Source organism: Rattus norvegicus, chromosome 5 (genome assembly GCF_036323735.1).
Source record: "Rattus norvegicus strain BN/NHsdMcwi chromosome 5, GRCr8, whole genome shotgun sequence".
Classification (NCBI taxonomy): Eukaryota; Metazoa; Chordata; class Mammalia; order Rodentia; family Muridae; genus Rattus; species Rattus norvegicus.
In genome coordinates this window covers 36,442,984-36,448,983 of record NC_086023.1, presented here as the reverse complement: position 1 = coordinate 36,448,983, position 6,000 = coordinate 36,442,984, and positions in this window count along the sequence as shown.

Genomic DNA, 6,000 nt, shown 5'->3' with positions numbered 1-6,000 from the left:
AGTTTCCAGCTGCTTCAGGCTCTACCTAGCTACTCCAAGAGGAAAAAAAATCCATAAGTTGGTACATTAGCAATCCATTTGCGGCACACCAGTATTTTGTGGTATGTTGCCAAATTAAAATAAATTAAACCAAATAGCAGCTTATTTCCCTTAAGAGACATAATGGTTATTCAGGCTTGTATGCCAGCCAGGAACTTCAGCCAGTTTTAGTTTATATTTTCAGGTTTCATGAACAATTTATTTTCCAGATGTTCTAATGTGACTCATAACAGTAAGCTTCTTGTTTTAGAATATAAGATAAAAGGGTTGGAGAATAAAGACCTACCCTTAGTTTTAAATCCATAAAGGAACAGTAATGCAAATCCTATTGCCAAACAGCAATATGATCTCTTGCCAAATGAACAGTAGTTCTCTCTCACTGTGGGTAGGTCATGACCCCACAGGGGTCATATATGAGACATCCTGCATATCATGTGTTTACATTATTATTCACATAAGAAGAACAAGTACAGTTATAAAGTAGTAACAAGATACTTTTGTGAATAGGGGTCACCACACCATGAGAAACTATTAAAAGGTTTCAGCATTAGAAAAGTTGAAAACTAATGCAAAAGGGCATGAGAATATAGTTTGACACACAATGAAGTGATAGACATGGGTCTTCTCATAATGTAGAGAAAATCTCTTGTGTACTTTATAGATGCCTTGCCAGTTAATGAAAAGCTAATTGGCCAATGAGCTGAGGCAGAAACTAGGAGATGGGAGTTCCAATAACTGGAAAAGTACTCTGGGATGTAGTCAGGTGCCACAAGAGATTCATCCGTAACCCTGATGACGGGTAAATGAACCTGAGGAGAAATAACTAACCATGTCGAATGACTTAGACTAGTTTAAATGGGATAACTGAGTTACAAGCTAATGGAAACAAGCCAAAGCTGTTGGCCTAGGCATTTGTTCGTATATAAGACACCTTAGTGTTATTATTTTGAGGAACAAAAAGGTTGGGTGGAAAAGCCAATGGTCATGCCATGCTCTTTCCCTTTAAGTACCTAAATATCATTACATGCATTTTGAGTAAGAAATTTGACTCCATGCAACACCTTTGTGAAAGACATAATACCATATTTCTGTTATGTTATTGAACTCAATTAAACAAAAAGATACTGATGATACAGAACTACATTGAAAAAGTCAAATAACCTATTAGATCAGATCCTCAGATCGTCAAATAAGTAACTCAGAACCTTACTTGCTCCATGACCAAAACAATGTTGCATATACCTTTTGAGTCTCAAACAAATTTTTGCAGATAACTTGCAAAAAGACAATACCAGGAAAACAGGGGATTAGAAACACATAGTTGTCTCATAAAAAATGATCAGATTCCACAGGGACAAATTCGAAGAAATTTATCATCTGTTGCTTCTCTAAGCCCCTCTACACAATCCTCCCAATGTTCCTGTGTTTTTTCTGAGAGATACTTGTGTTCTTCTTCAGGGTACCTGAGGTTTGCTATTAAAAGTTTCTGACACCGCCGCCGGAACCTGAAAGAAACAGACCGGATAAACAGTTCTCTGCACCCAAATCCCGTGGGAGGGAGAGCTAAACCTTCAGAGAGGCAGACAAGCCTGGGAAACCAGAAGAGACTGCTCCCTGCACACACATCTCGGACGCCAGAGGAAAAAGCCAAAGACCATCTGGAACCCTGGTGCACTGAAGCTCCCGGAAGGGGCGGCACAGGTCTCCCTGGCTGCTGCCGCTGCAGAGAGCCCCTGGGCAGCACCCCACGAGCGAACCTGAGCCTCGGGACCACAGGTAAGACCAAACTTTCTGCTGCAAGAAAGCTGCCTGGTGAGCTTGGGACACGGAAGCAGAATTTCTCTAGGAGGCACGGTCTGTGTTTACCGGAAGTCCCACACCCGCGGATCCCGGCCCGCAGCAGCTCTCTGCTCCCAGACCCGGTGAGAGACCCAACCGCCTGGTCAGGTGGGCACTCCTGAGGCTGCAGAGCGGAAGAGACCACCAACACTGCCCACCCCTGCCCACATCCCTGGCCCAAGAGGAAACTGTATAAGGCCTCTGGGCTCCCGTGGGGGAGGGCCCAGGAGCGGCAGGACTTCTGCGCCTGAGACACCGCCGCCGGAACCTGAAAGAAACAGACCGGATAAACAGTTCTCTGCACCCAAATCCCGTGGGAGGGAGAGCTAAACCTTCAGAGAGGCAGACAAGCCTGGGAAACCAGAAGAGACTGCTCCCTGCACACACATCTCGGACGCCAGAGGAAAAAGCCAAAGACCATCTGGAACCCTGGTGCACTGAAGCTCCCGGAAGGGGCGGCACAGGTCTTCCTGGTTGCTGCCGCTGCAGAGAGCCCCTGGGCAGCAACCCACGAGCGAACCTGAGCCTCGGGACCACAGGTAAGACCAAATTTTCTGCTGCAAGAAAGCTGCCTGGTGAACTCAAGACACAGGCCCACAAGAACAGCTGAAGACCTGTAGAGAGGAAAAACTACACGCCGGAAAGCAGAACACACTGTCCCCATAACTGACTGAAAGAGAGGAAAACAGGTCTACAGCACTCCTGACACACAGGCTTATAGGTCAGTCTAGCCACTGTCAGAAATAGCAGAACAAAGTAACACTAGAGATAATCTGATGGCGAGAGGCAAGCGCAGGAACCCAAGCAACAGAAACCAAGACTGCATGCCATCATCGGAGCCCAATTCTCCCGCCAAAACAAACATGGAATATCCAAACACACCAGAAAAGCAAGATCTTGTTTCAAAATCATATTTGATCATGATGCTGGAGGACTTCAAGAAAGACATGAACACACTTAGGGAAACACAGGAAATCATTAATAAACAAGTAGAGGCCTACAGAGAGGAATGGCAAAAATCCCTGAAAGAATTCCAGGAAAACACAATCAAACAGATGAAGGAATTAAAAATGGAAATAGAAGCAATCAAGAAAGAACACATGGAAACAACCCTGGATATAGAAAACCAAAAGAAGAGACAAGGAGTGGAGATACAAGCTTCACCAACAGAATACAAGAGATGGAAGAGAGAATCTCAGGAGCGGAAGATTCCATAGAAATCATTGACTCAACTGTCAAAGATAATGTAAAGCGGAAAAAGCTACTGGTCCAAAACATACAGGAAATCCAGGACTCAATGAGAAGATCAAACCTAAGGATAATAGGTATAGAAGAGAGTGAAGACTCCCAGCTCAAAGGACCAGTAAATATCTTCAACAAAATCATAGAAGAAAACTTCCCTAACCTAAAAAAAGAGATACCCATAGGCATACAAGAAGCCTACAGAACTCCAAATAGATTGGACCAGAAAAGAAACACCTCCCGTCACATAATTGTCAAAACACCAAACGCACAAAATAAAGAAAGAATATTAAAAGCAGTAAGGGAAAAAGGTCAAGTAACATATAAAGGGAGACCTATCAGAATCACACCAGACTTCTCGCCAGAAACTATGAAGGCCAGAAGATCCTGGACTGATGTCATACAGACCCTAAGAGAACACAAATGCCAGCCCAGGTTACTGTATCCAGCAAAACTCTCAATTAACATTGATGGAGAAACCAAGATATTCCATGACAAAACCAAATTTACACAATATCTTTCTACAAATCCAGCACTACAAAGGATAATAAATGGTAAAGCCCACCATAAGGAGGCAAGCTATACCCTAGAAGAAGCAAGAAACTAATCGTCTTGGCAACAAAACAAAGAGAATGAAAGCACACAAACATAACCTCACATCCAAATATGAATATAAAGGGAAACAATAATCACTATTCCTTAATATCTCTCAATATCAATGGCCTCAACTCCCCAATAAAAAGACATAGATTAACAAACTGGATACGCAACGAGGACCCTGCATTCTGCTGCCTACAGGAAACACACCTCAGAGACAAAGACAGACACTACCTCAGAGTGAAAGGCTGGAAAACAACTTTCCAAGCAAATGGTCAGAAGAAGCAAGCTGGAGTAGCCATTCTAATATCAAATAAAATCAATTTCCAACTAAAAGTCATCAAAAAAGATAAGGAAGGACACTTCATATTCATCAAAGGAAAAATCCACCAAGATGAACTCTCAATCCTAAATATCTATGCCCCAAATACAAGGGCACCTACATACGTAAAAGAAACCTTACTAAAGCTCAAAACACACATTGCACCTCACACAATAATAGTGGGAGATTTCAACACCCCACTCTCATCAATGGACAGATCATGGAAACAGAAATTAAACAGTGATGTCGACAGACTAAGAGAAGTCATGAGCCAAATGGACTTAACGGACATTTATAGAACATTCTATCCTAAAGCAAAAGGATATACCTTCTTCTCAGCTCCTCATGGTACTTTCTCCAAAATTGACCATATAATTGGTCAAAAAACGGGCCTCAACAGGTACAGAAAGATAGAAATAATCCCATGCGTGCTATCGTACCACCACGGCCTAAAACTGGTCTTCAATAACAATAAGGGAAGAATGCCCACATATACGTGGAAATTGAACAATGCTCTACTCAATGATAACCTGGTCAAGGAAGAAATAAAGAAAGAAATTAAAAACTTCTTAGAATTTAATGAAAATGAAGATGCAACATACTCAAACTTATGGGACACAATGAAAGCTGTGCTAAGAGGAAAACTCATAGCGCTGAGTGCCTGCAGAAAGAAACAGGAAAGAGCATATGTCAGCAGCTTGACAGCACACCTAAAAGCTCTAGAACAAAAAGAAGCAAATACACCCAGGAGGAGTAGAAGGCAGGAAATAATCAAACTCAGAGCTGAAATCAACCAAGTAGAAACAAAAAGGACCATAGAAAGAATCAACAGGACCAAAAGTTGGTTCTTTGAGAAAATCAACAAGATAGATAAACCCTTAGCCAGACTAACGAGAGGACACAGAGAGTGCGTCCAAATTAACAAAATCAGAAATGAAAAGGGAGACATAACTACAGATTCAGAGGAAATTCAAAAAATCATCAGATCTTACTATAAAAACCTATATTCAACAAAATTTGAAAATCTTCAGGAAATGGACTATTTCCTAGACAGATACCAGGTATCAAAGTTAAATCAGGAACAGATAAACCAGTTAAACAACCCCATAACTCCTAAGGAAATAGAAGCAGTCATTAAAGGTCTCCCAACCAAAAAGAGCCCAGGTCCAGATGGGTTTAGTGCAGAATTCTATCAAACCTTCATAGAAGACCTCATACCAATATTATCCAAACTATTCCACAAAATTGAAACAGATGGAGCCCTACCGAATTCCTTCTACGAATCTACAATTACTCTTATACCTAAACCACACAAAGACACAACAAAGAAAGAGAACTTCAGACCAATTTCCCTTATGAATATCGACGCAAAAATACTCAATAAAATTCTGGCAAACCGAATTCAAGAGCACATCAAAACAATCATCCACCATGATCAAGTAGGCTTCATCCCAGGCATGCAGGGATGGTTTAATATACGGAAAACCATCAACGTGATCCGTCATATAAACAAACTGAAAGAAGAGAACCACATGATCATTTCATTAGATGCTGAGAAAGCATTTGACAAAATTCAACACCCCTTCATGATAAAAGTCCTGGAAAGAATAGGAATTCAAGGCCCATACCTAAACATAGTAAAAGCCATATACAGCAAACCAGTTGCTAACATTAAACTAAATGGAGAGAAACTTGAAGCAATCCCACTAAAATCAGGGACTAGACAAGGCTGCCCACTCTCTCCCTACTTATTCAATATAGTTCTTGAAGTTCTAGCCAGAGCAATCAGACAACAAAAGGAGATCAAAGAGATACAGATCGGAAAAGAAGAGGTCAAAATATCACTATTTGGAGATGATATGATAGTATATTTAAGTGATCCCAAAAGTTCCACCAGAGAACTACTAAAGCTGATAAACAACTTCAGCAAAGTGGCTGGGTATAAAATTAACTCAAATAAA